The 21731-nt window shown below is 36.4% G+C and overlaps 1 long non-coding RNA gene across 1 annotated transcript; it reads left to right on the forward strand.

Annotated features, from left to right (window-relative positions):
* The first annotated feature begins 2425 nt into the window (after nucleotides 1-2425).
* On the forward strand, nucleotides 2426-3687 carry LOC144301806 (uncharacterized). The gene is made up of 2 exons (XR_013368697.1): nucleotides 2426-3059; nucleotides 3460-3687. It is a non-coding gene; the product is annotated as an uncharacterized LOC144301806 (long non-coding RNA).
* Nucleotides 3688-21731: the final 18044 nt, after the last annotated feature.

Raw genomic sequence — 21731 nt, forward strand, 5'->3', positions numbered from 1 at the left:
ATCAGAATGATTAAAATTAGGACTGGGATCCCTGGGTGGCGCAGCGGTTTGGCGCCTGCCTTTGGCCTAGGGCGCGATCCTGGAGACCCGGGATCGAATCCCACATCGGGCTCCCGGTGCATGGAGCCTGCTTCTCCCTCTGCCTGTGTCTCTGCCTCCCTCTCTCTCTCTCTGTAACTATCATAAATAAATAAAAATTAAAAAAAATAATAAAATAAAATTAGGACTGGTTCTATAGCATCTTTGTTACTATATTTGTACTTTGGAAAGAAAAAGAAAAATTGTTCTGCTTTTCATTGGTAATTTCTAGGCAATAATCATGAAAAATAGATTATGCAAATGTTCATCTTAGGGACTGAAAAGTATTTTTGAAGTGGTATGTGTGGATATATATGTTTGTATTTGTGTTTTCTATTTTCAATAGGCAAAAAATTATTATCTTCATAATTGGAGATATTTTCCAAATAATATTGCTAAACATTCTTTTGTTTTACATATTCCAAGAAGTCCATTTTTAAAGATCAAATCTAGTATAAAGGTATGATACATAAATGTACATGTGTTTCTTATTTCTTTATCAAACTTCCTCTCAGTTTATTCTGCTACTGTCTAGCTCATGCTTTATTATTAGACTACATTTTCAGCAAGTCATTATGCTTGTTTTTATATTTTATTACCAGTGGCTTTAAGAGTAATGTCACCATTTTATTAAAATGTGTATATTGTTGCATGTACTGTTTAAGAACTCGACACTTTTCTTATCTCCTTGAGCCAAATCTATTGAAATTGCTTAGTAAGATGATATTCAAGGAATAGTAGAATTTTTAGTACTAGCACAACCTACTTTTTCATATCTGAAGAGAACTTGGCTTCTTCTAAATTAACTGGACAGATGAAATTATAAAATCATGTCACTGAAGATGTATAGGAAATTCTTCCTTAATTTCCAAACTCATATTAAGACCCTAGAATATATATAAGGGAAGGGAGAAAAAATGTGTGGGAAATATCAGAAAGGGAGACAGAACATAAAGACTCCTAACTCTGGGAAATGAACTCGGGGTGGTGGAAGGGGAGGAGGGAGGGGGGTGGGGGTGAATGGGTGACGGGCACTGAGGGGGGCACTTGACGGGATGAGCACTGGGTGTTATTCTGTATGTTGGTAAATTGGACACCAATAAAAAATAAATTTATTAAAAAAAGACCCTTAGATAGACAGACACAGAGATATAATTTCCATTTCCCATTTTTATTTGTGTCTTTAGTATTTCTGCATTTATAGGCACTAAAGTATAGTGACTCTGACAAGATAGGTTAATTCCTATCATGTATAACAGTCCACAGATTAGCAGGTGGTTTGTAAATCAAGAATACTAATCAAAGTCCTTAAAGTGCAGAAAGGGAGAGAAAATAATGCAAAACAAAACCTTGACCTCAAGTACTATTTCCAACAAACATATTAAATGATCAAAATCAAAAACACTGTACGTTAAGAAGACCATCCCATTGTTCTATCGGCTAATTGTTTCTGGCATATCATATAATGCAGTATGTGATAAGATCAATTGATTCCAAGGTTGTATTTCAACTCCCTTATCTCAATTGTGCAAAATGGATCTCTTTATACAATGAGAGTCCACGCAGAATCCTGTGTTGATGGGGCAAAAATTTTGTAAGCCTTTTGGTAGTGTATCTGGCTGAGGTCCTACAGTCAGGAAGGGGAGGCCAACACCTAGAATGTATGTCAGTTATAGTCAAGATGAATCATGTCCCTTCCATATTCAAAGAAGTCTAAAGATAGCAACTTGCCATGAAATGTCTGGCCAGTTACCTTGAAGTATAGTGCCATCTCAAGGATTAATGGCTGTTACCTGTAGTTAGAAGATTGGACATTTGACTAGGAAGGTAGCTAGATAAGCCTTATTTGAGTGAGATTCCATGATGTTGGACCCATGAATCACTCCGTCTCTGCCACTACAGCTATTCTGTTCTTAAGTTTATTCTGTTCCAAAGGGATGGCTGAGCATAGTTACTGGCTGATGTCAATGGTCTACTACTAAATCTACATTGTTTAAAGCCTCTCTTTTAGTAAATACTCTCTGATGGGGATTAAAATGTCATACAAAGGCCTATATTTATGCACATGCCTCTGCTCCCAGCCACTTTGTCCCAGATTTTCCCAACTTTTTCCTTCAAGGCTTCTATCAAACTAACCAAGGCATTAGCCATTGCCTATGTATCTGTATACATGCTTATCATGAACTTTTTCTATTTCCATAAAAAATGGTTGACAAGGTACACCATCAAAAGATCTGACTATTGGGTGAATTTACAATCACCACTGTCTTTCTGGGCCATCTCTGAGTGGGGTTGTTGTAAAACAACAGTCTATTTTAAGCTTGAACTTACTTAGTAACCTGAGGACTCTGGAAAGCAAGCTCATCCTTTTACTTCTGTTAGATGGCCCATAAGAGGTATCTTCTATGGCCATAAGTATGAGCCAAAGGAGAGATGCTGGGTCAATGATAAAGAATGACATGGTGGTCTGGGCCACATATTGTGTAGCTTATTTTTACTTTCTGTGATTGATTCCAAACATACTGCTTCCTTTTTAAAATGCACTGCTTCTAGGTCTTCCTGGTTTTGTGGCTTTATAACAGATACTCAGCCCAAGATGGGCAGTTGTGGTCCCATAGACACTTGATGGCCCACAGTCAGGTGCTTGGTCTCTACCAGAATCCAGTTATATATTGGGAGCTGCTTTTTGAGTCTGCAGATTCAGATGACGTGGTTTTTATCTGTATCCAGGGTTGTTCGTTGTAATTCTAAGACTACCACTCCCCAAACTGCCCACTGAAGATTCCTCTAATGTATAAAGTCTCCTATATATGACTTAAGTGTCAGAACTGCTTCGTCACAACCTGGACTTCATGGTGATCCATTTCCTTTTCTGGGCCCTCTTCAAAGCTGGAAGTTTTGCATGCCACTCATCAACTAGATTGGAATTATCTTCCTATGTGTAGGATATGTTTCTTTCAAATACAAAAGAGGCTTACCAGGTACTGTGTTTTCTTTTTAATTGTGGGAGATTAAAAATGTAGTAACCCAATATTTTGATGAGCATATCCCAGTACACCCCACATCACTAGTCCCTTAAACCTTCACTGACATGGTGGTATCCTTTATTATTGTACTTCTATCTTCTACTCTCCGGAGTACGGGCATCTTGAAAATCAAGGCTTTCAATAAACTTCCCACTTCTTGCTTATCTAATCTGACTCCTATGATGTCACCAATATAGTGGATCAATGTGATGTTCTGTGGGATATGCTGACAGTATAAGTATTTCAGGTTCAGTTATGATACATGATGGGATTGTAAACTAAGTCCTAGAAGAAAAATATATATTGCAGCCCATCGCATATGAATATAATTGTATCTTATTCTATTTCTTTATAGGATTCAACTATACTGTACTTCATGGATGCAATATATCTGAGACCATGTGGATCTGCTCTGGCGAAGAAAATATATCCAGCAGAGCAACTGCAATGGAGACTGTTACCACCTTGAATTTCCAATAGTCTTCTCACTTGCAAGGAGGTTTCCAGATTTTGTAGAGGGCATTTTGACAATACAGATATGTTCAAATTTTTTTTGAATAATATTTTTCTTCCTATGATGTAATAGGTTTTGTGGTTTTTGTGTTTTTTTTTTGTTTTTGTTTTAATCTCTTGGCCAGACAGGTACTGTAGGGCAGTTTTACAGGTTTCCACTTGAGTGTCCTCACTATGCTAGGTTTTATCCTAAGGGAAAGGAGTATTGTAGTTTTGCCAACTATCAACATGATCATTTCCATTATACAGTTTGGGAACAAAGAAACTACCCTCGGGTGAGTCCATTCGCCAATGGATCCACTGTGAGTTCAACTGGACCTAGACTTTATTATTCCTCTTTTCTATGGGGATGGAATAGAATAACTGTGAAAAATCCTCTAGACCAGGGGTTGGCAGACTTTTTCTTAAAAGGCCAGATAGCTAATATCTTGGGAGTTGAGCTCACCCTCAACTACTCATCAACTCTGCTGTTGTAGCACAAAAATGGCTATAGACAAAATGACTATGGCCATGATCCCATCGCAAGGGGTTTAGCTAGACTTTAACAGGGAAGAATGTGACCTTTCTGCAGAATTCTATTTTGCCTAATCTGGAGATTCACGATTTTCAAGGCCTTGCCCTCATATCCCCATACCAAGTTGCAGAATTTTACTTTTCTTGAATAAGGACACTGACAGGGCTTCACAGATTTGCTGATCTTGAGAATTCAACCTTCACTAGAGCTCTGCTTACATTATAATTTTATAATCAAGTTATGGGTCTGATACTCAGCTTTTTCAGTCTTTTGGCAACAGGAGATGAAACTTTTTCTGTGCTGCTGGGATGCCCTCTGACTTTCATACCAAGCCTGAATTTGATAATTAATCACCTTCAGTCTTTCACAGCAGTTTTTCTAAAATGTTGCGAACCCCTAGCAAAAGCCAACTGATTCCAGATCCCTGCAATTATTACTTCATATCATCTCTCAAATGTCTGAGGTCTTGCACTCACCAGTGCATTCATTCCCTTCTGCCAAGGATTTTAGCAGCTGCCGCACCTTTGCCTTCCAGGGGCTACCTATATTCCACCTACAAGCCATGTGGCCAATGACATAGCTATAAAATTCCCGCTTGAAATCTGTTTTCTCAGCCCACTTTTGGTACCAAAGCTTGTCTTTCTCATATTCCAGGAACACAGTGCAGAGATAAGGATTCTTGTGCCCCTGTGCATGCTCTTAGGAACTATACCCAGAAGGAAGTAGAGAGAATGGGATTAGGAATAGTGGACCAGTAATAGAGCAGGAGCCTCAGCAGTCCCTGTAGAGCTTCAGGCCTTGGGATGACTCTTCATAGATGCTCTTAGTTGAGGCAAAGGACCAGCCCTTCATACCCCTACATTGACTAGTTCATGCAGGGATGAAGGAAGAACAAGGCAGCTCTGCTTGGCTGAGGACAATTCCTGGAGAAGGCCTCAATTTTGGGTTGCTGGCACACAGAGCTCTAGGCATATGGAGAGTAAGCATCTCACTTTTAAAAAGGGGAAATAAGTGAGCCATGCCACAGCATCAAATACCACATTGTTTGCTGTGCCTCTTGCTTCCTGCCAAAACCGAACACTGACACACAGAACAAACTTGTTGGGCCCTAAAGGAGAGCTGGGAACATAAGCCGATGTTTGAAAAGCAACACCCAAAAATCTTGCCTCTTTGCTTCTTGCTCTGCACCCTTTTCTTCTTTCCTTGCTTCACCTATTTTAGAAGTTCTTGTTCTTCATATAACCGGTTCCAGATGTTTGCTCTCCTTAGTTTACAGTTCATCTGTGCCCCCAAGACTATGGCTTGCAGTGTCTTATGACCTTGTGATCCCATTCTGTGCTTTTAAAAAATGGCTTTGTTGTTGTTGTTGTTACCAGGCCTCTCAGTTGGCAAATGCAAAGACTAGTCATGTCCCTTTCCTTAAATTAGATAGGAATTTGGCTAATTCCAGATTTTTTAATACACTTTAGAATATTTGGACTTTGCTTAGAAAAATATTAGTTAATGTATATAACAGATATTTGAGTACTTACTTTGCATTAGACACTGTATTGGTCCTCAGTTATCTTTGTAGCTATAGGAATAAAGTAGCTATATTCAATTTACATTGATTCTCAGAAGTATATCCTGTAACAGTTCTGGGCCTGCATCCCAAAAGAGCCAGAAGACTATAGTAGATATATTTTGCAACTCTCAGGGGCATTTTCTTAAGAATAAGTTATCTGTTGATATAATAGTATAGGGTCCACAATAAAACTCATGCAAAGCATTGTTGCTCGTGAATTTTGGGTCAACTGGGAATTTCTGGTCTTAGCTGTTCTTATGCACCTGAATTTAGCTATGAGTTAGGGAAGCAGCTCTGCTAGTCTTAGCAGTATTATGTCCCGTACTCAGAGGTTGGCTGGCTGTAGGCTGGTCTAGGATGGCATTGGCTAGGAAAATAAGGTTGCCTGCTTCTAGGTCTCGTATTCTCTAGCACGCTAGTCCAGACTTTTTCACATGGCATAAAAGGAATTTAAAAAGAGTGAGCAGAATTCTATACAAGGCCTCTTGAGGCCTCAATTTGAAATGGACACAATATTGCATCAGCTGTATTCCTAGACAGAACAAGTCACAAAACAGAAAATTTTCAAAAGCTGAATGAATAAACTCCACCACTTAGTGGGAGGAATTTTGAAAACATTGCAAGTGATATGAAAACCAGAATAAGAATAATTGTGGATATTTTTATAATTAACCTATTGTAATATAGAGCTAAGTTTTCCACTGGGCTTTTTTCCCCCAATATATTCCATATTCTAAATATTTGAATTTTCCAAATAAAACCTTTACTAATTGGGTTTTGGAATTTATTTGCCACTTGTCTAAACCAAACACAATTAAAATATTCAATCCCATTAAAAATATATAATTAATCCTTCCAAATCTGAATATCTGGCCAATAAATAGTATATTTAAAAACAGAAAACAAAAAAAACCTTTTTTTTTGAATTTCCCTGGCTAATTCCTTTTGATTACTGACCACCAAAATCAATATTGGCACAACTGTAGGATTTTCAGCTTTTTCAAAATGGAGCTAGAAGTAGCAGAAATAGAATCAAGGGGATGTAAGGTCAGCATGTGCTGTGCACTGGTCATACTGCTCTGTCTAGTGTCCTGATTTATACTTGTCACATACCAAGGGCTTAACTCAGCTGTACTGTGATGCCAACTTTATTGTTGTTATTAGCTTTATATGAAGTGATTTATGTGATGTAGAAAAAAATGAATTGTGGGAATTCAAAATTTGGCATAATTCTGGTATAATATTGGAAACTAAAATGAAGAACGCAGCAGGAAAGATTTGGTTTCCTCACTTCTAGGTACATTAGATAAGGTACTCTAAACCAAAAGATATCCAGTGTGGGGCACCTGGGTGGCTCAGTGGTTGAGCGTCTGCCTTCAGCTCAGGTCGTGATCCTAGGGTCCTGGGATCGAGTCCCACATCAGGTTCCCCATGGGGAGCCTGCTTCTCCCTCTGCCTATGTCTCTGCCTCTGTCTGTCTCTCATGAATAAATAAATAAAATGTTAAAAAAAAAAAGATACCCAATGTGCTTGCAAAGTAATGTGTGTGTCTGTATGTGAGGGGGTGTATAAATTAATATATCTTCCTTGTAAAACAGATGTCATTAAGTAGAATATCTCTGAGGTCATTTCTTTCCAGAAGGCTGAATATGGTGATCAGCAACTATTTGAGTATTATTCTTCAATGTATTTAATACATTTCAGTACTCTTATATTAATAGCAGATCTTTTTTTTGACATTGGCATCTTTATAGTCTGTAGATTTATCTGTTGACTGGCAGCTGTTTAACACTCTTGGAATTCCAATTTATGAAAATCAGTGTTTAAACAAATCCCAATTGTCCTAAAATTTTCAATCTATACTAGAATAGGAGACATCTGAAAAAAGGTGACAGTTTAATGGTCCAGATTTCATTTTAGAAAACAGTACCCACGAGTTTTCTACTGCTGATGCAAAAGCTTTACTATTGTTAATATTTGTTGTTGTGCATTTATGTAGATATGGATGATGAAGTTTAAAGACTTCAATGTCTCATGTGCTTTCTGTTGGAACTGGGTATTTCTTATCAGTGTGATGGGTGACTGTGAAGACATGTTTGAGGAAGAAAGCACAAGGGAGCCAGTTCTTGAATATATCTTATTTTTTAGGGTTATCATACATTATGAAATATTGTTAAGCAATCCAGTATCATTTGAGTGGTGATACTAAACACTGACTTGGGGTCAATTGATTATGGGAATAACAAAAACCATTTCATATATGTAGCAGTTTGAATAATATTAAGTGATGATAGCTTATTAAGTACATAGCTTTGTGCAGTTCAGAGTTTACCATAAAATATTCCAAAAATCAAAAAATAGACATTTTTAAGTAGTGGCATGCACTTTGATAGAGCAACATAATTTAAAAGCAGTCACTGGGGGCTTCTTCAAACTGTAAATAAAGCAGGTTATACTGAGGGAGTTCCATTTAAACTAAAACTTTAGGGGAACCTGGGTCACTCAGTTAAGTGTCTGCCTTTGGCTCAGGTTATGATCCCTGGATGTTGGGATCAAGCCCTGCATTGGGCTCCCTGTTCTGTGGGGAGCCTGCTTCTCCCTCTGCCTGCTGCTCCCCCTGCTTGTGCTCTGTATCTCTCTCCCTTTCTGTCAAATTAATTAATAAAATCTTTTAAAAAAAATAAACTAAAAGAAAAATTAAACTAAGACTTTAATGTCAAGATGGAACCAATGATCTGGGGATCAGGAGAGAACACAACTATGCAAAAATCCTTAGATAGGATTTTTGGTAAACCAACTTGGTAAACTTGCAAAACTGGAAAGCCAATGTAGTTGTAGTGAGCAAGTCATAATTGGTATAGCATGTAATCAGAGCATAAGACAGGAGCCAGATCCTGTGTAGACATTATAAAAGAAATAAATTCTATTGTAAGTGAAATAGAAAATTATGGGAATGTTTTAGGAAAGAGAATACCATAAATTTGAATGCAATTTTTGGAAGATCATACTGTTTGCTTCTGGGTAAATGGATCTGAGGGCAGGAGTCCAGTAAGGGTCAGGGTCTGTGGTGGTTGTCCATGAATGCAGTTTGGAGGCTTAGACATGGTATTGCAATGACAGCAATGAGTAGCAGAGAGCATATATTTAGTAAAAGTGCCTGAAGATTTGCCTGTAGATGAATAGGAAGAATGAAGGAAAATGGAAATGGAAAATGACTCCAAAGAATTTAGGTAAATTACTGGGCAGACGATGATACAATTGATCATATCAGAGGTAAATTGATGAGGACTTGATATGGCAAAGTTTATCTTCTTGTTAGAATTGTCCAAATGTCACTTAAATAGGCAATGTATCCTTTTTAAAAAGATTGTATTTATTTATTCATGAGAGATGTAGAGAGAGAGGTAGAGACATAGGCAGAGGAAGAAGGCTCTCTGCAAGAAGCCTGATGCGGGACTCAATCCTGGGACCCTGGGGTCATGACCTGAGCTGATGGCAGACACTCAACCACTGAGCCACCCAGGATCTCTGGTGATGTATCCTTCTGGAGTTCAGATAAGAGGAGCAGGTTGTTACTAATGTGGGTCACACTAGTAGACAGTATTTAAAGGCATGAGACTAGATCCAGAGACAGAGAGTAAAACAGACCAGAGGGACCAGGCCCTGGATCCCATCAGCACTTAAGAGTTTTAGCAGATATACTTTTAGAGACAAAATTATTATTGCTGCAATGTTTTACCTTTTACTAATGCCTGTAACCCTAGTGATTTATGGTATAGTTACTTCACCTAATCCATATGTGTACAATCCAAATTATGAGCTTTTTAATATTTTTATTAGATATTTATTCTTATTTTCAGCTTTTGCCTTTTATGTATATAGTTTTTCATTGCAAAAGAATCTCTTCTTGGCCATGGATGGCATAAGTGGTGGGATTTGTAAGATGGTGTTTGGCACCAAAGTTTTAATTCTTTTCATGACAATATTCACTCACTCTACATTTTTTCTCAATAGAAAAAGAAAAGCACAACACACTGAGATATGGTTTCATAATATGATAACATATTCTTTTTCTGGTGGCCCAGTGAGACACAAGTGTTAGATAAGGTGGAATAACTTTCATATGAAGCATAAAGACAATTATTATTACCAGAATGCATAGGTTTAAAATAGATCTTATTTCAAATTGTTCCACTGTGTATAGTAAATAAGACATTTTTTTTCAGGCTCAGAATACTCTCGAAATAAAACAAAACAAATTCTTATATGTAAAGAACAACAATAAGAACAACTGCATGTGGACACAGCACAACCTCCTCATAAAAATGAAAAAGGAGTGGGGACCTAAACCCACTTTAGTTCATGAGTTAACTACTGCACGTGCCTGAAATTATTCTTGTTAATTGGTGTGTGAAGACAACTAGTCAGTGGATTACGCTAGACCTAAAATTGGGAAATGTAGCTCTTTTGTGGACACATAAAGTCATTATTTCCAAACTAAAAAGAATTCCAAATGAAACATAGGGCATATTTATATTGAAATGATTTAATCGGAGTTCCCTTTGAAGATCAAGGGACATATAAGATGGCAAAAGAATGGGGAAATATATGTCAAAAATTATCAAAGCCCGGGATCCCTGGGTGGCGCAGCGGTTTAGCGCCTGTCTTTGGCCCAGGGCGCGATCCTGGACACCCGGGATCGAATCCCACATCGGGCTCCCGGTGCATGGAGCCTGCTCCTCCCTCTGCCTGTGTCTCTGCCTCTCTCTCTCTCTCTCTCTGTGACTATCATAAATAAATTAAAAATTAAAAAAAATTATCAAAGCCCATGCAATTTCTTTAATATTAGCTTAGTATCTGAATTCAGAAACATTGGGATCCATATTAAGCTCCTTAAGAACCTGTTATTAAAATGGTAGATAACATATTTCAAGTTGATTTAACTGTTTTATAGATCTGTTCCATCCAGAAAGTCTTTCCTTTTCTTGCCTACACAGCTAGTTCTTAGGCTTTCTTTCCATGTATTTTGACCAAACAACTCACTAAATCTAGCCCAATGCAGGCTGTGAGGCAATGTAATTTGGGAGTGGGGATACAATGGCATTTATTGCCCTTGGACAGGCCTTTGCACTATAGTTATGTCACTAATGGCCATGTTTCAGGTCTTCAATTTATTATGGAAAGGCTAGACAGGAGCTCAGGGTGGAGCCTCTTTTTGCTTCAATGTGAACTTCTAACAAATTCTATGAACTCCTCAAATTGTGAAGGACACAAACACAATCCAGTTTATTTGTTTCTCCTAGGATCCTGGCACAAAACTCCAAGGTTGATTTGAAGTCAGACAAGGTTAACTTTCAGAATGTTTATTTCTTTTCCTATTTTCTTAAGCACTTGCTATATAGTAAAACTACTTCCTAGGAACAGAATGTTCTCTGCAGCTGAAGAACCGACCTAGCTAAGCAAAATACTCAAATCATCAATTACCATTTTTAAATGTCTCAGAAAACATTCTTTGAGGTAATCCTTCCTCAAATCCTGTTTGAAACTGGATTTATATCCTGGGGAAATGGGCAAACATTTTGAGGAATTAAATGGATGAAAGAAAAATGGAATGTTGTCACGCATAAGGCTGTTATCTTTAAAGGAATGCCTAAGAGAAATACCTCCACAAAATACTGGTACATCCAGATGAAGGATTTTTAAACCAAGTGATTCCTAACTCATGGCAGGAAAGATGGTGAGGATCTGTGAACAGTATGTTTAAATGAGGAAGAGAGCTGAAACAGCCCAGAGGAAACACACATGTGCTGTTTGTTCTGATCTATTCCATTTTTCCATTTCTCTTTTCCCAAAACTGGCCTGGCCTCTTTCATCATAAGGACAGTTTAATACTAATTTTGAATCCTATTAAACAATTCAACAGTCATTCAGTGTTTTTAATATTAAGTACAAAATATAATTATGAATTGAATATAAATCCCAGTGTTACAATAACATTATCAATAATAACAGTAATGCAAATATTCACACTCTTTCAAATTGGCATTGATAGGGAAAGGAGTTAACCCAACACTGAATGTAGAGCCCCAAAGGAGTATAACATAGGAGATGTTTTAGGTATACACACCCCTTAGCTGACCTTCAATTTTGGGAGGAAACTTCAAAATTCTCTCTTTGTGTCTTGCTTTCTTTATTGCTTCATTTCTTAATTTCTTCTTTCCTTTATTGTGATAGAATAATTCTAAATTTTGGATATGAACTGATTACTAGATAACTTTATAAGATCATTGCTCATTTATTTGCGAGGGGGTAATGCAAATGTGGTTACGTAGATGAATGTCATTCTCAGGAGGTGCATGCTAAAGGTTTTAGAGATATAGTGTAATGATGTTTGCAATATATTTTCAAATAACTTCAAAAATGTACACAAACACACACACCAGATACAGCAAATTAGTCAAATTTTAGCACATTTCAAATCTAGGTGAGGAGTACGTGGGTGGCTGGTATAAGTTTTTATTCTTCTGGATGTTAACTTTTTTTTTTTTTTTTAATGGGAGTTAAGGGATTTTTTCTTTTCTTTTTTTTCTTTTTTTTTTTTTTTATCAGTGTGGCTGGGCTGTAGTACCCAATTTCTAAATCAAACACTAATCTAGGAGTTGCTATGAAGATGTTTTGTAGATGTGATTAATGTCTATAATCAATTTACTTTAAGTAAAGAAAGTTATCCTAAGTAATCTGATTGGCCTGATTTAATCAGTTGAAATTTTTTAACGATTTTTAAAATTATTTATTTGAGAGATTGAGAGCTCATGAGTGCATGCACAGTGGGAGGGACAGAGGAAGAAGGAGAGAGAGAAGCAGACTCCACTGAATATGGAGCCTGATGCGGGGCTCCATCCTGGAACTCCAGGATCATGACCTGAGCCAAAGGCAGATGCTTAATTGACTGTGCCACCCAGGGGCCCCAATCCGTTGAAATTTTTAATAGCAGAACTGAGCTTTCCCCAAAGAAGACATTCTGCTTGTTACTGAACCTTCAGCTCCCACCCTTGAGTTCTGGACTATTCTTCCTAAAGGCCTGCCCTCCAACTTTGGACTTGCCTAGCCAGACTCCAAAATCAGCTAAGCCAATTGTCTGCAATAAGTACATTAACATAACTTCTACGGGTTCTGGTCTTCTGGCTGAAACTTGACTGATAGAGACTCTTTCTTCTAGGATCTTAAGGTATAGTTGTGGAGACTGAAAGTTTAAAAAAAATTGGAAACAGAAGGGAAGTGTTAGATTAGAGATTACCAGGAATTTCTATGGCAAGCCACGTGAGGGACACTTAGCTCAGACAAGAGCAATTTCTGAGAAGACTGTGTAACTTGCTTGGAAAAGATGCACATTTCAAGATCTGAAAACCATTATAAATGATAAAAGAAAAAGAGTAAAGGGAGTTAATTTCAACCATATTTAAAACTAAGTTCAATAGAAGATTAGTTGTAGGCATTAGATACAAAGATTGGACACATTATTTGAGGAGAGTTACATGACTTCATTGAATACCATTTTTCAATAGAATTTTCCAGGAGTCCATTAAAAGGTGTGAGTTATGGATAGGAAGTTGTTTCAGCATTTTTTTGGAGGGGGAAATATACCTTCTGATTTAGAAGGCTCTGTGAATGGATTTACTGTGCAATTAAAGGTAAATGCAAAGGATACTTAAAGCTTGCATTCCCTATGTAGATGGTATAACTATTTGTCAAATAAGGTGGGTTTCTTTTCATATGTTTAAAATTTTCTTAGTTTGAAAGATTATCTCTTAAATCCAACATACTAATTTATTCTTAATTGTACAGATTGTAGGTTTACAAGTAGAAAATAAGTTCCCTAAAATCTAAAGATGTAATCATTGGCCAAGGTTAATTTATATTCCCAAGATTTCTCACTTTATTCCAAAATCGCCAAAACAGCAAGACTGGAATGGCAGCATGGAAGTGCATCAGGTACTGGTGCAAGGTAAATGAAGGTAAAGAGGCAAAGACTTCTGGTTGTTCCCTAAAGGGAAGCATTATCATTTTCTTTCATATTATAAATAAATCATTTAACTTTTTTGTTTAAAGATTTTATTTATTTGAGAGAGAGAACTCATGTGATCTCTCATGAGCAGGGTGGAGAGATAGAAGGAGAGAAAGAAGCAGGCTCCCCACTGAGCTGGGAGTCCTAAGTGGGCTTGATGCCAGGAACTGAGATCATGACCTGAGCCCAAAGCAGATGCTTAACCCTCTGAGCCATCCAGGTACCCCTAAATAAAGCATTTAACTTCTGACATTATTAATTTTTGTCAATCTGAGTCATTTTCTCTTAATATACTTAGGTTTCATGTCCATTTCAATACATGGTCTTCTACTTCTTGTTTTAAAACAACTTTTACTGTGAATATAATTTTTTTTCCAAAAATGTTTTGTCTTATGATGAGAGCTTACAAGATCCATTTAATCAAAATTTTAATCACAGCGGGGTTAGTTTGCTTTAATGATACAAACATAAGCTGTGTTTATGAAGGACGGCTAAACATTAGATGTTTTTTACCCTCGAAACAGAATGAAAATTGAGAGAACGATTTATTGGCAAAAATTTTGTTTTGTCTAACCTATATGCAAAATAACCCACAACTGTGTTTTTATTCACGCATTGTTTTCAATCACTGGAAGCTTTCATGGGAGCCTAAAGCAGAAAATTGCTAAAATATATATTTGGAAAGATCAACCCTACGTGAATATGGAATGCCAAAAGAAGTGAGCACGGGTTTAAGAATACCTTCTATAAGCAGAACGATTTCTAAAGGAAGGCGATGCAAAAAAGTATTAAATGAGAAGGACAACCAAAGAAAAAGGACAGATTTAGCAATCTGATTTCAATTCCCAAGAGGAAGACACATCTCAAATTGATTTTGAAAATCTGTTCAAGTTTACAAACTGGCTAAATCCACACTGCTTTTACAAATTCAGATGTTTAGAAAAGTCATTTTCAAGACAACACATAGAAACTGCAAGAGAGAGAGATGCACTCAAGTATCATCAAATCTGTGGGTAATTGATTTAATAATCTGTGCTTTTAAATGGACAATAACAACAATAGTGATGACAAATTGGGGGGGGCTAAAACACTTGAAAAAAAATCCTTCTCATAAAGAGCATGATGCATAAACTATTTTGATTTTTCTTGGACTGCCAGAACAATAACAACAATAAATAATATCTTTAGTTTGAGGAAAACTCGTTTCCTGCTTAGTTTTCAAAATGAAAGCTAAACCATGATGCATTTTTAAACTGCTTATGAAAATCCAATGCATATTTAGTTTTTGAAAGCATTATAGAGGAAAAAGTGATTCCAAGTGCTCTGTGCCCTGTCATTTTCTTCCCTCAATGCTGGTCAGAGAACCACATCCAAGGAGCTGCAGATCATCACTTTATCTATAAACACTTGTCCCATGGGTGTGAGGCAAAAGAAATAATTGTTGAAGTTGAGAATAGCCTGTGTCCCCACCCTTGTGATTAACTGAAACAAGAAGGGATGTGGCAACAGCAGATCCTGGAAAACTCAAGCTTGAGATAGAAACCGTGTTCTTGTTTTTCTCAACAGATTATGCTAGAACAGTGCCAAAGGATCCTGCAATGTGGTAAGGAAGACTAGGAGGGCAGAGTAGGAAAGAACAGCAAACAGGAGAAAAATCTTCATTTCTAAAGAAATTTTTTTTTGGTAATTTAGCATATAGTTAGAATGGCAAGAAAGGAATTTTTGTTAAGGTGCTTTCTTGGCTAAGATTCTTGTCTGCTTTTTTAACACTTATTTTTTTTCTAGAAAAATATTTAAAACTTATTGTATGTTTATAAATACATCAAATAAATGTAAGAATTTTAATGAATTATTTAAGATATTAGAGAGTAAGAAGTTACAAATATCTAAAAGAGACTGAAATTCAAAGTGGTTTCTTTAGAACAATAATGATGTTAATTTCAGATTATGAGAATGAGTATCTAAATTGAGGAGAGACTTTTTTTGAGGAGAGACTTTTTCATGCTTCAATTTGATATTTATACACTGTGCCATAGTAATAAAAATAAGCATTTGCCATTTTCATTAATTGTATTATATTTTTGATAGAAAGCAACTAATTTTCTGTGTTCCACATCTTTTTCATTAAGACATGAGAATGGAAATGAATATGTAGATATATATGTATATAGATAAGTATCTATTTTCATCTGTTATTATTTACAAAATTTATAACTCTTATCACTGAAACAGTGAATTCAAGAATGGAAATAAATCCTTAAAGTCACAATAACTTGAAAACATAGTGCTTTATATATTACAAAATATTTCCCCGTACAATGATTCAAAATCTAGCATAAATTGCATAAGATTTAACAGATGGGAAATGGAGATTTAGAGAAATCAAGTCACTTGATCAAGGTAAATGTAGCTAATAAGGTAAATGGATCTTAAACCAATGTTGCATTCCTTTGAGTCCACTGCTCTTGACATTATATCCTGATTTCTTCCAGTTATTCAATCTAGCCTACTAAGCTAACAAATTCACATTTAGCCTTTATTCATTATTTCCTGTAACAGAATGATCACCAACTCATACTTCCCATTTTCATTTTGAACAGCTTAATTAGGAGTATTTTTTCCCTTTCTTTCTTTCTTTCTTTCTTTCTTTCTTTCTTTCTTTCTTTCTTTCTTTCTTTCCTTTCTTTCTTTCTTTTTTCTTTCTTTTTTCTTTCTTCTTTCTTCTTTCTCTTTCTTTCTTTCTTTCTTTCTTTCTTTCTTTCTTTCTTTCTTTCTTTCTTTCTTTCCTTTCTTTCTTTCTTTCTTTTCTTTCTTTTAGAAGTAATTTCTTTCTTACATTGAAATGCTGGTTTTAGTTCTGTCCTCTGGAGTTGCTCAAAATAAATCTAGACCATTTTGCCACATGCCATCTGTTCAGTTATTTTGTAATGGCTGATAAAAGTCATGTTGGGAGCAATAAGGTGTCATACTATGAAATTGACAGAGGAAGTGGATAAATGGAGGGAGAGTGGAACAAAGTGATCTTTCAGAGCTACTTGGACATGGTTTGAAACTACAGATCAAGGAGGTCAAAAGAAAGTACAGGAATAGGAATATAGAATTTATACCTAGTGGTATATTCACTAATTTCTTCAACTTCCTGACCCTTCAATATCAGCCAAGTGAAGTGTTAGGGACTGGGAAGAGAAAAGATATAAAAATAAATAGCATATGATCTGAATCCAAAGGAAGTAGGATGTGGAACATGAAGTTTAGTGAGATTAAATGGCTTGACCAGGTTATCCAGGCAGTGAAATTTAGACCCAGGATTTTAAAAGTATGCCTCAGTTCTAAAGCCCATGCCTTTTATCACTGTATTATGAGGAAGTAAGCAGAGAGTTTCAAGCAGAAAGAGCTATTGGCTAACGTCAAGTATCATCAATGAGTAGTTACACAACATGGACTTGGGGCTATATTTAGTAAATTTTAAAAGGTTTTAATTAGTATTTAATATTCCTATATATACAAAATGAAAAGATAAAAGTGCATACTATGATTTTTAACAAATTTGGAAATATAAAAAAGAGTTGGGGTAGCATTGTATAGAAAATATTATCAGGGACAGCCAGCTATCTCTCTTATTTTTGTGTTTGTTTGTTGGAATAAGTCTTAAGGACTTCATATGCTTAAGGCAAGATTCCTCGACATCAGCACTGTCGACCTCTTGGACCTGTTAATTCCTTGTCATAGGACTGGCTGTCCTGTACATTATTTTTTCCAGGCCTGTACATTTTTTAATGTTCAGCAACATCCCCAGCCTCTCCATACCAGATGCCAATCAAAATGTCATGACAATCAAAAATGTCTGTATACTTTGTCTCCTGGGAGGCAAAATTGCTTCCCCTGCCCTAAGTGAAAAGCACTGATTTAAGGAAGGAAAGTAATGAATTAGGGGAAAAAACTTCAAGAATGATGTATCTAACAAAGAAAGTTGATTTTAGAAGGCAATAAAGAGAAGAATTTAAAAAAAATGGGTGAAGATATGAGATTAGTAAGGGTATATTCATAAATGAAGGCCTCTATTTTCTATTTCCCAGAAAAGTAAAAGTAGAATAGCTATTAAAATGAGAAGGTAGTTTGATGCTAGTAGACTTTTCACGGTTTGACAAAGAATATGATTAAGGTTTTGCAGAAACTACTTGCCAAGAAATATTGAGGGAGCAGCTGAGGTTGAATAATAGCCTGAAACGATGCCAATCAGCAAGCTGATGAAATATTCCCAAGCATTGTTCAGCCTCCAGGGAATTGATAAATCGGAAACAAATGGTGAAATTGATCAGGGTTTGAGGGTTTAACAGGGCAGGTGTGGCTCCGGAGTAAGATGGACAGAAATTAGATCTGTGGTTAGAGCGTACATAAAATGATCGATGATTAGGTCCAGGCTCAGGTATCAAGACAAGAATCAGTGGGGATGGGAAAATCATGGAAGAAAGTAACAATATTAATAGATTGGAGGTTTTGATAAACTCTTAAAAAAATACTTTATGTAACAAGATGGGACAAGTGGAACTCTAAAAAAAATCCATGTAGCTATGCAAAGGATTGGGTGTATGTATTACCCATGGGATGAAGAGAACCTGCTAATAGAGAAATACAAACAGGCTTTGTGCATTACATATACGCTGCCTTGAATGTTTAGGTAGACCCTCTGCTAGTCATATGTGTATATGCATATATTCATACTCTATCATCTATCCTCTATCTATCTATCTATCTATCTATCTATCTATCATCTATCTATCATCTATCTATCTATATCTACCTTACTATTTGGTTAACATGAAAGGTTTTTTTTTTCCCCAATCACTGATTTTTTTAATACCCTGTGAAGAGTAAATGTGCATACATAATCTACATTAGGACTCATTAGATGTAATAGAGAGCTTATTTATTTTTGTCTCCCACTATCCTTTTAAACTTCTACATTAGAGGAAAATTATCCTCTACTACTAGATGGATGTTTGATGAAGAGCCCGTGAATTTCTAGATATTTTTAGATAGTAAAAAAATTCTTTGGTCACTTTAAGTTGTAAACATAGTCTCATTTGTCCAGTGAATTAAGGTGTAAAGTCACATATATTAACTGGTATTTTCATCTCTATTCGAGATAATTTGCCTTCCCATTCTCCTGCCAGCTAAGGCCAGCCTTGGGGGAGCTACTGGTTATCGGAAAAATGAATCATGGCCCCTTCTCTTTCTTTGTTACTCAATTTTAACCCTACTTCTAGGTGCTGTTTCTAATCCCTCAGGTTGGTTTGAAGGGAAGAAGATGAACAAGGAAGCTAAGAAAGTTCCTCCTGGACTAGTACTATTACATGCATGCTTCATGTATCCTGTGCCCAGAAAATATTTAAAGCTGTGGTTTCTCTTGCAGGGTCCCTATGGGTCCTGTTGGTTTCCTTGGAATATAACTTCCATGATGTGAGTGATACCATTCTGTTGCCTGGCCACTATGATTGTCTTTAGCTTTTGCCTGTGGGAGCCTCTTACTGTTATAATCTTCTGGCTATACAAGACTATCTTCTTGGATAAGCATCATTTTTTTTTTTTATTTTTTGGATAAGCATCATTAACCCCATACTAATTTTCCTTCTGCATGTATTACCCTCAGTCCCTAAGATTCATGTACTTTGACCTGCCTGTTCAATTGGAAGTACTGTTACTTCCCAGCGGCAGCTCCCTACTCTGATGCAAAGAATACTTGGTCTTTTTTAGGCATGATTCAACTTGTGTCTCCCACTGATGAGAATGTGTGTGAAGCTTCCTGCAGCAAGCTGGAGCCCCTCTTACTAGGCTTGAGGTGATGTCTCAATCATGCTACCTCCCCCTTTGCCTTTGTAGGAAGGACCAGTGAGAGCCCCAGCACAGCAATCTTTCTTACAAAAATCCCCATTCTCCCAACCCTTAAATTGCCTATACTCTTTTGATCCTTTATTATCTGTAATCTGGGAAAGAGGTTTCTGAGTGAGGAGCCCAAGTATTACAGAACTGGTTTTCAGGTATTATCATTGAAAACTTAGTAAATCATAACTGACATGTTTCTCAGTATCTTCCATAACTGGTACTTCAGTTAAAACTTCCATTTTGCATATTGCTTTGTATATAAAGAGGAAAATGAATAGGGAGCTTTTATCTACATCTCTGACTTGATTACTCACTACAGTTAGGGACACAGACACCACTAAAAGGTGATGCAATTTTAATGCAAAGGCAGAGAAAAACAAAAAAAAAAAAGTAAATATAGCAGTGATCTGAATTCACTCCTGTAGTCTATTGAAAAGTAAGGGACAAAAAAAAATAAAAAATAAAAAATAAAAAAAATAAAAAGAAATAAAAGGAAAAGTAAGGGACAGAAGAGGATTGGTACAATATTCACAATCTGGAAGGCTTCAATGAGACCATATACTCTGTTGGGTTATGTGAAATTCATAGACCCGCTTTGAGAGACAGCAATTATATAGCAAGATCTATTGGAAAACAATCCTGCACAATCATCTAAAGGGCTTATTACATATATTATTTAATATTTACATCGATACCATGACACCTGGGAGATAAGGAATTTAAAACTCAGAGAAATAGTTAAACTTTTTTGATTTCCAATCATTCTTTGTCTCTATCCTGTTTTTTCTATTTTGTAAAGATTTTATTTATTTATTTATGAGAGAGAGAGAATGAGTGATGGAGATCATGAGAGAGAAAGAGAGAGAAGCAGACTCCCCACTGAGCATGAAGCCTGTAGCAGAAGTTGATCCTAGGACCCAGAGATCATGACCTGAACCTAAGGCAGATGCCTAACCAACTGAGCCAGCCAGGCGCCAACTCCCCCAGATCCCTAAACTGGTCTCTCTTAAAGGAAATTAGTTCCTTTCTGGCTTCAGCCCAAACCTAAGTGACCTCTGAGATTTAATGTAAATGGATAGGAGTAAATTTTTCCAGGATTTAAGAGGGTTGACTTTTGGAAGATTTGCCAATTCTAAATTCAGAGGGGTGTGTGTGTGTGTGTGTGTGTGTGTGTGTGTGTTGACAGAGATAATAAGTAAGGAGATCCTGATGGCAGGACAAATACACAGAGATTCGACAATATACTTGGTTTTTGGTTTTATTGCATTAGAGTGCATTTACCTTTCTTCTCTCAGACAAACCAAGATACTATCACCATCAATAGTCTTTTCCTTTGTAGTGTTTTTTATTGTGGATAAACTTGGTTTGAAAAGACACTTCTTGTAAGTAAAGAAGACTTCCAGAACTGCACAAGACTAACAGAATTATTGGATATATTTCAAGAAAATGAAATGGAAGACACTGTCTCCAGGGATATTGATGACATTTCAAACCTGCTGAGTGGAGTGGAATTCACTCCATGAATTCTTAGGGTACCGGCTTTATTGGCTTCAATAGCTCAATTATACTTGAATAGCTCAATTATACTCCTCATTATACTTGAAAGGTGAAGGCAACACTGAGTCTAAAACCCCTCAGTCAATGTTCTCAGGAATCTAGGCCTAATTTGCGTCCTTTTCTACAAAACCTTTTCTTTTGACTTATTTCTTAATTAAAATAAGTGGTGTTTTCCCCTTGTTTATTCTCCAGTGGGGAATGAAACATACTTGGGAAAAGCAACAGACTCTGAGAATTGTCTAATGAACATGTGCTAACCCTTTTTTGTCTTCAGGAGATGGGGGCAATATAGAGTTCGGCATCTCTGTAGCTCTCTGGAAAATATCTAACTGAAAAAGACATTATTTATTCAATCTTACATGAGAATTGCATTTTTATAAATTTTGTCCTCATGGGGAAACATCATATAAAAGTAATTTTAGTTTGAAATTAATATTTTCACTGACTTATGGTTAAGAGGGCTTTGGTCTTGCTTTTTTATTATTTCACCTTTTCTGATGATTTCTAAGATTCTTGGATTATTCAGAAAGA

This window comes from Canis aureus, chromosome 30 (genome assembly GCF_053574225.1).
Source record: "Canis aureus isolate CA01 chromosome 30, VMU_Caureus_v.1.0, whole genome shotgun sequence".
NCBI lineage: Eukaryota > Metazoa > Chordata > Mammalia > Carnivora > Canidae > Canis > Canis aureus.